The sequence below is a fragment of the Ipomoea nil genome, unplaced genomic scaffold (assembly GCF_001879475.1).
Source record: "Ipomoea nil cultivar Tokyo-kokei standard unplaced genomic scaffold, Asagao_1.1 scaffold1149, whole genome shotgun sequence".
Classification (NCBI taxonomy): Eukaryota; Viridiplantae; Streptophyta; class Magnoliopsida; order Solanales; family Convolvulaceae; genus Ipomoea; species Ipomoea nil.
The window spans coordinates 2490299-2502453 of record NW_017617577.1 but is presented as its reverse complement, the minus strand read 5'-3'; the positions used below and the strand labels follow the sequence as shown (position 1 = coordinate 2502453).

At 36.3% G+C, this 12155-nt stretch overlaps 1 long non-coding RNA gene across 1 annotated transcript; it reads right to left on the bottom strand.

The window, feature by feature from the left end:
- Positions 1-8884: 8884 nt before the first annotated feature.
- LOC109183657 lies at positions 8885-11349 on the bottom strand. Its single transcript, XR_002054592.1, has 3 exons — positions 10954-11349; positions 10430-10498; positions 8885-8917 (listed from the first exon to the last, which is right to left on the bottom strand). It is a non-coding gene; the product is annotated as an uncharacterized LOC109183657 (long non-coding RNA).
- Between the last annotated feature and the right edge of the window lie 806 nt (positions 11350-12155).

Below are 12155 nucleotides of genomic sequence, written 5' to 3'. Positions count from 1 at the left end.
TTTTAATATGAAATTAAAATAAAACATTATTAAGAATTAAGAATTTTCAATTAAAAGTTAAAACAAATGCACTAAAGCAGTCTGCCAACCCTAGTCTCACACTCTTTATGAGTCTCTCATTCAATTAAAACAACAGTGAACAGCAACGCCGACTGTCGCCCTCCTCTACGGTCTGCCCTCCTCTGCCCTCGCCATTCGCCGCCTCCTCGCCGGACGACCACTGACCAAGACGACAGTCCGGCATCTCATCGTCTCTGTCTCTCCATCGGTAGTCCAGCATCTCATCGTCTGACTCTCTCGACCGCCGTCCGACATCTCTCCCTCCTCGCCAGCGGTCTCTCGTCTGGAGTGCTCGCCGGCCACCGCCTCGCCCTGGTCTCTCACCGCCGTTTGCTTCTCCCTCCGTCGTCTGAAGGTAAATTTGTAATTGTTTAGTGTTTGACTATTTACTGTAATTAGTGTTTTACTATAAACTGTTTAGTGTAAATTGACTATATGGATTCTAATTCTGTAAATTGTTTATTGTTTAGTGTAAATTGATTTTGTTTATTAATCTATATATTTTGGATTTCGACTTTGTTTGAGGATTCACTCATTCACTCACCAATTTATTAGAGCTGACAGTACAGTACATGCCTAATACCAATTAGCTAGTTTTTTTTTTTTTTTTTTTTTTTTTTCTGAATTCATATCCCCCTCACTTAGAAGTAGTGTTGCATTTGATTTCTCTTTCTTGATCTGCAGTAAGTGTTTGCGTGTATGCTGAAGTTAGTGTCTGAGATTTTTTGTTGTAGTAGTTGTTGTTGTTATGAGATATACTAAGCAAGCTGTGTAAAGAGATGCATTCTAATATTTAGGTTTGATTTGTTTCTTTGATGATAATTGCTGCTAGTATAAGGAAAGATGGAAAATGCAGAGGATGAAGGCCGAGTTGGAGGTGGACACCTAGAGAAACATGAAGATGAGGTATAAAGCCATGTCACTTTTTCATTTAGTTCTACGCATTTGAAACTGATTCCACCAACTGAGGTATAATTTTATTTCTTCTGACAGAACATGAAATGTTTAGTTTCAGTTGTTTGCGTCAATTCTTGGTCTAAGTAGGAAAAATGAGCATATATTGAATCAAAAAAATTATAAATAAATAAATAAAGTAAATTACTTTAGTGAGAATTTTTGGAATTGATTTCATAAGTTGGTGCTTACTGTGATTTTAAGTACACTGAAATGCAGATGTATGGCTTAATAAGTTCGTCTAAGAGGTTTGTGGCTTAATAACTCTTGATTATATTCAAAATGCAATAAGTCTTGACTACAATAACTGAGTAAATTTGGCAAGTATTCATATTTGAATTGTATATTTTGTGTTGAAAGTTCTGCACAATGTTAAATGCATTTTATTTATTTCTTTGATATAACCACTTAGGGGGCGTTTGGTTCACGGAATCTTGGATTACCTAGGTCATCTGAGTCTGGTAATGTTATATTACCTTGTTTGGTTCAAGTTATGAGATTACCAGGTAATGTTATATTACCTGAAAGCTGATGTGGCGGTAATGTTTCAAGGTAATGTGATTACCCTCATTTTTTTAGGTAATCTTAAATTACCTTGAATTATTCCAACTTTGCCCTTGTTAACTAATAATGATAATAATAATAATAATAATAATAATAATAATAATAATAATAATAATAATAATAATAATAATAATAATAATAATAATAATAATGAAATTAATATATGTTTATATAATCAAATATACATATGTGTATATTTATATATTTAGTTTTTTTTTAATATTTAAATTTTGATATACATTCATACATATAAATAAATAAATACACACACATAATATATATATATATATATATATATATATATATATATATATATATATATATATATATATATATATATATATATATATATTATTGAGGGCATTATTGTAAATTGATTCATATAACCTAAAATATAACCCTGAACCAAACAAGGTAATATTATATTACACCATCCAAACCAAACACACAAGGTAATCTTACATTCCCAAAATCTCACATTACCTTCCAGGAGGTAAAAAAATGAGCTCTTGAATTTAAATAGAGTTTAGAAACTTAGCTTAATTCAATCATGCCCATCTCGTGTCTTAGTTTTGAAAATCTTGATTCACACAGTGGTTTCGTGAGAATGTCAGCTATTTGATTTTCGGTCAGGATGTATTCTATTGTCAGTTCCTTCTTTTCAACATGATCCCGGATAAAATGATGTCTCACATCAATGTGCTTGGTTCTTGAATGTAATACGGGATTATGTGTTATAGCTATCGCACTTGTATTGTCACATAATATGTTGACATTTTTCCAATTCACGCCATAATCTCTCAATTGTTGTTTCATCCAAAGAATTTGTGTACAACAACTCCCAGCTGCTATATATTCAGCTTTGGCGGTGCTTGTAGCTATGGAGTTTTGCTTTTTGCTAAACCAAGATACCAATCTTCCCCCTAAGAACTGGCATGTCCCTGAGGTACTTTTTTGATCGATTTTACATCCTGCAAAATCTGCATCTGAGAAACCAGTTAGTGTAAAATTACCTTCTTTGGGATACCATAATCCCACATTGACTGTTTCTTTTAGGTATCGAATGATTTTCTTGGTGGCAAGAAAATGACTTTCTTTTGGCTTTGATTGAAACCTGGCACATACTCCCACTGAATAAGATATATCTGGTCGGCTTGTAGTGAGGTATATTAATGATCCAATCATTCCTCGATATTTCGTTTCGTCAACATCTTTGCCTTCATCATCTTTATCCAATCTTAAAAATGTGCTCATCGGGATCTTGATTGAGGATTTTCCATCTTGACCAAATTTCTTTATAAGATCTTTTGTATATTTGGCCTGATTGATGAATATTCCTTCGTTGAGTTGCTTTACTTGTAAACCAAGAAAGTAGTTCAACTCTCCAATCATGCTCATCTCAAACTTATTCTGCATTAGCTTGGAAAATTTCTCACATAAAGTTTTATTAGTACTTCCAAAAATAATATCATCAACATAAATTTGTACCAATAAAATGTGATCATTTTCTTGAATTCTAAAAAAGGTTTTATCAACAAGGCCTTTTGTGAAACTACAGTTAATTAAGAATTTTGATAAGGTGTCATACCAAGCTCTCGGTGCTTGTTTTAACCTATATAACGCATTCTTTAATTTATAGACCTTATTAATATTACCTTTTACCTCGAAACCGGGTGGTTGTTCGACGTAGACTTCTTCTTCAAGTAAGCCATTTAGAAATGCACTTTTCACGTCCATTTGGTAGACCGTGAAATTCTTGTACGCGGCATAAGCTAGAAATATTCTGATGGCTTCAAGTCTTGCAACGGGTGCAAATGTTTCATCGAAGTCTATTCCTTCTTCTCGTGAATATCCTTTTGCCACTAATCTTGCTTTATTTCGAACAATAATTCCTTCTTCATTGGCTTTGTTCCGGAAGACCCATTTGGTTCCAATTACATTGTAATTTTCGGGTCTTGGAACTAATTTCCATACATCATTTCTTTTGAATTGATCCAGCTCTTCTTGCACTGCATTAATCCAGTCCGGATCATTTAGAGCTTCTTCAATGCTTGTGGGTTCCACCTGTGAAAGAAAACAAGAAAATAAAGCATCTATATTTGAGGATCTTGTTTTTACTCCTTCTCGTGGATCTCCAATTACTAGCTCTGGAGGGTGATTTTTGAGCCATCTCAAGTCAGGTTGTATCTCAAGTCAGGTTGTGGATTGCATGGATTTTCCACGTTTCCTTGTTCAGTAGGTAAGTTGGAGGTAGACTCATTTTGCTCATCAGATTGTTCTCCAACTTGTACTTCTGCTTGAGAGTTTAGAGTTCCCACGTGTGGATCTTCATTTGCTTCCACGTGTCCTTCACTATTGCAATCAATGTCCAATTGCTCTATTCCATGCACAATATGATCTTTAAAACATATGTCAGTATCATTAAATGAATTTTAACTTGACAACTTTCCTGATCATTTTTGTTGCTCTGGGTTTCCATCTTATGGACTTCATCAAATGTAACATGGATTGATTCTTCTACCACCATTGATCTTTTGTTTAATACCTTGAATGTTTTACTGGTAGATGAACATCCCAAAAATATTCCTTCATCTGCACGCTCATCAAAAGTCTTTAGATATGTTTTACCATTATTAAGAACAAAACATTTGATACCAAAAGTATGGAAATAGTTGAGTTTAGGTTTTTCCCTTTCCATAATTCGTACGGAGTCTTATTGTAAGACTTGTGTATCAAGCTTCGATTTTGCGTATAACATGCGGTGTTGATTGCTTCAGCCCAATATCTTTTAGGTAGCTCAGCTGACGTAATCATCACACGTGCGACTTCTTTCAGCGTTCTATTTCTTCTTTCGGCTACACCATTTTGTTGCGGTGTACGTGCAGCAGATAATTGATGTAGAATTCCTTGAGAATTGCAGTAGGCTTGGATTACTTGATTCACGAACTCAGTTCCACGATCAGTTCGGATTTTTGCAATCTTCAAGTCTTTCTCGTTTTGTAGTAGCTTAAGTAATTCTGGCAACTTTTGCTCCACTTCATTTTTCTTCTTGTGAAATATCGTCCATGTGTACCTGGAAAAATCATCAACAACAACTAGTGTATATTTCTTACCACTTAGACTTACTGGGTCTACTGGACCAAATAGATCCATGTGTAGTAGACTTAGCGGTCTTGTTGAAGATTCTTGAGCTTTGGATTTGAATGATGACTTGATTTTCTTTCCTCTTTGGCAAGCATCACATATTTGATCTTTCTTGTAAACGATGTCGGGTAGACCTTCAACGAGTTTATTTCTTGCTAGCATGTTGATGGTCTTTAAGTTTAAATGATTTAACTTTTTGTGTCATTCCCAACTTGTTGCGTGTGAGTTGTTTGCTAGTAGACATACTGATTCTTTTGTCGTGTTCCAATCAACCACATACATATTTTTCTTCCTTATTCCTTCGAGCACAACTTCTCCCGAGGAATTATTCTTCACTTGACATTTGTTTTTGAAGAATTCTACTAGATATCCTTTGTCACAAAATTGACTTATACTTAACAAGTTGAATTTTAGACCTTCAACAAAGGATACATCTTCAATTGTTAAACCATTGCGAGATATTGTACCATTTCCTTTGGTTATGCCGTATCGTTCATTTCCACCGAATACGACTTTTGGTCCTTCGATATTTTTAAAGTCCACAAGACTAGATTTATTTCCAGTCATCTGTCTAGAACATCCACTATCGAAGTACCAAATCTCCTGCAAATAAATTACACATTTTTAGGTACCCAACATGATTTGGGTCCTTGGGTGTTAGTCATCTTTGGTACCCAAATCCACCTTGTACTCACTGATCTAAGTTTAGGTGATTGGTAACCATTAAACATATTATAATCATAGCTTATTTTTGAAAACATTTTTGGTGCCGGTTTTTGAAAATTGACTCGATTTTTTGGCACTTGGGAAGTAGATTGTTTGAGCCTATGATAGGCATTAAATCTGGACTTAGTCCATGGTTTAATATAATCAAACCAATCTTGTTCAGAGGGATAAAATTTTCCTGCCCCAATTCTCAGATTTCTTCCCATTTTCCTATGAGGGCTTTGTGCACTAGACTCATTGGTGTATTTCCATTTAGGAACAAACTTTTGCCTTTTTATATACTTCTTAGGCGAAATATTGTTTCTTTGAGGCTTCGACCTTGCATCATTAAATTTGGCATTGGTTTGGTAACCAATTCCTTGTCTCACTGTGCTATCTTGACCTTTTACAAATTTTACCACTTGGACTTTATTGTTCAAAGTAGTAGTAAAATTGGTCAATTTCTTAGAGGCTTGAGAACACGAAGGATCATAGCCAAGTCCGGCTTTATCACTTGAGGGTTTTTGCATATTTACCATTTTGTCCATTATTTTGGATGAATGTGTAAATGTTGCTATAACCTCTCTAAGGTTGTGTTCTCTCACTTCCCTTGATTTACACTCTTCTTGAAGACAAATAATTTTATCCTTTAAGTCTTTCACTTCAAGTAGAGCATTTTGCAATTTTTCATTTAATTCATCTTTTTCAAGAATTAAAAAATTATTGCGCTCTTTGAGTTGAGAGTGAGTGTCCATAACGGTTTGACATTCTTTCATTAAGTGAAAGAAGGACTCTCTAGAAAATGAAGAATTTACAGAATCATAAGAATTAGATGTTACCTCATTTTCTTCATTTTCATTTGCCATAAGACACATGTCCTCATAGGATGAGTCGTTGGAGATACTCATGTAAAACATTACATTGTCATCTTTTGAGGTGTCACTTTCATCACTTGAAGACTCCTCTGACTCACTTGTTTCAAGTGGGTCACTAATGAGTGCTTTTCTTCTCTCCTTTGTGAACCTTTTATCTTTGGTCTTGAATTCTTCCTGTTGAGAGTTAGAAATATTTGTGTAGTGACTTTTACTTACCTTGGGGTGTGGACAACTTGCTGCAAAGTGTCTAGGCTTTCTACAATTGTAACACAAATTTGAATCTTCTTCAATTATTTCTTTCTTCGAATTCTTTGTTGCATTCCATGGTTTTCCTTGTGGATTTTTCTTGTAGTTGCTCCTCTTAATGAATTTCCTAAATTTCTTGACAAAGAGAACAAATTGATCATTAGGCAATAATTCATTATTTTGTACTGACCTTGAAGTCGATGGTTGCTCGGCTATGAGTGCGTTGTTCTTTTCATGATCTTCCTCGATCCTTGATTTCATCTCAAACTCATAAGCTTTTAGATCACTAAAAAGCTTATCGATTGATAGAGTTTTTAGATCTCTATGATCTCTCATTGCCGTGACCTTCATGTCCCATGTAGATGGTAGACCATGTAGGATTTTGAGTGAGATTTCCTTTTGATTAATTTCTTTTCCAAGATCATTAATCTCTCCTAAGATTTTAGCAAATCTTGTTTCCATATCGGTAATATTCTCGCCGTTTAGCATTTTGAAATCCTCGAATTTCTTTAATGCTATGGTGAGCTTATTATCCTTTTCTTGCTTGTTTCCTTCACCAATTTGAATAAGCGTTTCCCAAACTTCTTTAGCAGATTGGCATTTTCGAACTTTTGGGAATATCGTGTCGTCGATAGATTTAAACAAAATATCCTTGACAATATTGTCCAAGTTATTTCTCGTTCTATCTTCACGAGACCATTCCACCTTCGGTTTTGGAATGTATTGTTGAGTTTCGCTTGTTTGTACGGATGAAGTGTTGACTTACAAAATTTCAATAGGACCACTGGTGATTACTTCCCACATTTCGATCATGTAATGCGGATAAGTGTACCTGCATGCGAATTTTCCAATCATCAAATTTTTCTAAGGAAAATAATAAATTTTGGGCAAGAGCCATATCTCTTTTCATCATTTTGATTTTTCGAGATCTGTCTAGCAATCAAAATTGACTCAAATAGACAACCGCTTTGATACCAATTGTTGGTCCCGATAGGGTGGTAGAAAGTCTGGAGGGGGGTGAATAGACTTTTTAAGCTTTTTCAAAATTAAATAACTCTTTGGTAACTTTAACTCTAAGTAACAAGTAAATAGAGAAGTAATTAAATTGAAATGCACAGCAGAATAAATAAGTGTAAAGAGTTATGCCCAATCAATAATTTGAATCGCATGCATGTGTAGGATAAGCTCAGATGAGGTGTAAGGATCACATGAATATCTTGAATATTTAAAGGAGATGGTGCACTCAATATTTAATAATAATATTCAAGACTATAAATAAGATTTCGTGTCACATCAATCGTATGATAAATGTCACATGCAACACGTCAAACTTGCTTAGAATAATTCAAATGTTAAGCATAGAAAGTTTGAGTTACATGCATATGTGAAAACACACTAAACCCGAAAGATTAAGATAGACAGTGAATAGTAAACGGGTTAGTCGGATGATAAATAAATAAAGCGAATTATGTAAGTACGGTATGTAAATGAGAGAGGCAATTTATAGTGGTTCGGAAGTGGCGTAATCTTCCTAGTCCACTTTACTCCATTCACTTCTAGGAGTAATTCACTATTTTCCACACATAGTTACAATAGTGAATAAGCGCTACACAAGCACTTCTTCCGGATGTCCTGCACACAGCTACACCCAACTCCGAGTGTGTCGCACACAACTACACTCAACTACGAGTATTTCGCACACAGTTATACTCAACGCCAACTAAGTGTCTTGCGCACAGCTATACTTAGCAACCACGAGTGTTTTGCACACAGCTACACTCACTAGAGTATTTTGCACATAGCTATACTCTTTTAACAATTACAAATACAAAGGTAATTGTATCTCTCTCCAACTAGTTTTGAGACTATTCAGACTAAGTCTCTTTCTAGATATTTCAAAGAATATTTGAGCACTTGTATTTCTAGAAATCGCACTTGTTCATCCGTGTGTTCTCTTGTGTCTCCCTTGTATTCTTCAAGTCTTCATGCCTTTTTATAGGCAATCAAATATATCCGTTGGAGTGGAATTATTTGATATTTGAATTTTGAATCTTGTAGCCTGATGTTGTTGACAATGGAAGTGTAACACCCCCGAAAACACGTGCTATAAAAAGCCTTAACACATGCAGATCATACAACAACACACTAGCACAGCGGAAGGTAAAACGATAACTGAATAAAAGGAATCCAAACGGGGTGTTATGCCACGTCTACCAACCACGGTAAACGCTACGGCGGGTCAAATCTGTAATGTGTATACATCTATCCCGAAGACATCAGTCTCAAACTACATTGGCGCACAGGCCACAAAACAAGGATAAAGGAACTAAGCTACCGGCCACTAGACATCGCGCTCATCTAGACATCACCTGTAAGAACATAAAGATAAACATGGGACGACGCCCAGTCAGCGAATAATGCTGGTAACCCACCAATACATGTGAAATATCATACATAGATAGATATAAGTTGTAAAGCCATTTTCGAAACGGAATACATAAGTATATAAGTCAAAAGCCAAGATCAACAATCAACACAAGACTCATCACTCACAAGGATAACACGGGAACACATCCCAAACCACAAAGGTTAACCACAACGCAAAGGAATAAGACTCACCCAACGGCAACACTTGCCAAAGCAACACATGCCTCCGTGACTACACACATCACGAGAGAAGAACACACAACGCCGGCTATACAAGTCCTCGCAACATCACCCATCACGAGTTGTTATGCCTTCCTTATGCCCTGTTCCAACCTTATGGCTACCGCCAACCTTGTATCTTCATTCCAACCATTACCTCCAGGACCCCTGTACAGCCAAGTCCAACCTTATTCCCCCGGGACTGTCGTCCACCACCAACGACCACCAACGAGACCACCAATTCACGGCAACACATGCCCGGATAACATGTTATCCCCCAAAAACGTGAACCTTACACAAAGGCCACAACTCCATAATCACGTCACGGCCACCACGAGGACCGCTGCAATACCTTGGTGACTAGTGTCCCATACCACTAATCGTGCAATCCAGGTAAAGCCACACACGCACCACAACTCAACAAGAGTCAAACAACGGATCACAACGAAGGTATGAAACATACTCAATCAAGGAACGGGTCACAGCCCAACAACATCAACGATGAATAACACAAGTTATCATCAACCAAACGGAAGGTACAAACAACACACACACGCTAGCATTTAGATACCAAACTAGCATGCTTATCAACGGGGAAACTCAAGATAGTTCCGAGGAACACACAAGATACCTCTTGGTCCAACGAAACACAATGTTGAACACTTAGCACGATTCAAGACACCAAAGTCCTACATGGATACCTACCATAGAGTTCTAGACATACGAAACATCAAGAAGACATTCAAATAGTTCCACAAAAGAACAACGGGAAGTCAAAAGACCAAATACCGATTCAACGAATCACGGGGAACAAATCCTGATCCAACACCATTGTGTTCCCCGCGGGTGGACCTACGGGTAGGCTCCCACCCGTGGTTCCGCCCGCGGGTACACTACCCACGAGGCTTATGTTCTCCGCGGGTGGGCGGTGGGTGGAGCTCGACCCGTCGTTCCGCCCGCGGGTACATCTACCTGTGCAAAATAATCCCTTCAGGAATTTTCTTCTCCAAACACAAATTCAAGTCCAAAACATGCCAAATCTCACCCAACACAACAAAATGACTTAAATCATGGAAAATGCCAAGCAATGGCACAAAGGAACCCTAAACACAAGCTCTAGATATGCAATATCACAAGACAAATGCATAAACTTTCACATTTCATAGCAAAACACAAGTAGAATCCAATAAATCACATATAGGTAAGCAAAATAGGTTTTGTAGAGCATGGGTTACCTCATTTGCTTATCCAACCAAAACTAACGGCAACATTGGCTCAACTCATAAAACCATGCTACCGGGAACCTGAGAATTAAACCGGATCTCAACTATTAACACAAGTACTAATTAAAACTAATTAGGCTTATAAGGGGATTTGAACTTTAGTTCAACCCTAAATTACCCACAAACTCAACCATCTAAGCTAGACATCCTATTGTTAAATTAATCACAACATTATTTTTCTAATAACTTGTAACCAAGCTCACGGGATAGGACTAATAAATAAAACTAACAACTTAATTAATTAGTTAAGCTAGGGATCGAACTCAAGCTCTCAAGCTAACAGCAAACATAACCACCCCTTTAACCACTAAGCTAAAGGTTCACTTAAAGATTTCTACGCAACATTATTTAACTAAACATTAAAACTAAACACCCTTATTACCAACAAGCTAAACCATCACTTAATGACTTCTATGAAACATAAACTAATTAACACCTAAACTAATCAACAACAACAACAAGAACCAGAAGCTCACCAAGCTTCTTCTTCGTCTTCTTCATGCCACCACCCCGCGGGTGGAACACGGGTGCTACCTCCACCCTACTTCTGCCCGCGGGTACACCGGATCCACCACGTCGCCGGAGCTCGTTCCTAAGCTACCTCCGAGCACCGCCGTCGGTAAGGAGGGGAGAAACGCTGCCGTGAAACTCCGCCGTCGCCACGCACCACCACTGCTACGAGCCTCTAACCACTGCCGCTGTTTTGCTTCTCCACCACTTACTGCTTTGCTTCACCCGGAGAACAAGGAATGCCGGAGAGAAAACCCAGATGGTTCGCCGGAGATCACCACCCGTCGAAACCACCACCACTCGCGTCATGGAGCTGCTACTGAGCAGGGCCCCGGTCCTATAGTTTTGTAGGCCCAGGGCAAGTGAAAAAAAAAAGGGCCCCCAATATTTAAAAGTTAACATAAACTTTTATAACTAAATTTTAAATATTATATACATGCAAAAAAATACCATTGTCAACTAAATTGAATAAATTTAAAAATTTTCAACATTTTACAAATAGGCAGTACGCAGTACGCAGTAGTTCCTTGAGCTTCTTAAATCAAAATCAGGGTTGGTGAGAAAGCAGTACTTTCTCCTCCTGCAACAACTTAATTTTGTCTATATTAGGCAAAGTGGTAAAGATATTGTATAATATGTCAATTACAAGTCTTATACTTAAGTAATTCTAATTCTATTAGGTAACTACAACTTAAATTTGTCTATATTAGGCAAAGTGGTAAAGATATTGTATAATATGTCAATTACAAGTCTTATACTTAAGTAATTCTAATTCTATTAGGTAACTACTAAACGCATTTGAAATTTTTTGTTACAGTAATTCTAATTCTAATTACAATAAACAGTAAAACAAAATACCAAGAATTGAATTAGGATTTTTGCAGATTGCAATAAATAATAAACAAATCCTAATTGAAATAAAAAAATCCTAATTGACTGTAGTAAACAATAAACAAATCTAATTACATTAAACACAAACAATAAACAAATCCTAATTGAAATAAAAAAAATAAAATCCTAATTGATTATAGTAAACAATAAACAAAATCCTAATTCTAATTGCAGTAAAAAATAAACAACTCCTAATTGAAATAAAAAAATCTTAATTGATCGCAGTAAACAATAAACTAATTACAATAAACAAAATATCAACAATCCTAAATCCTAA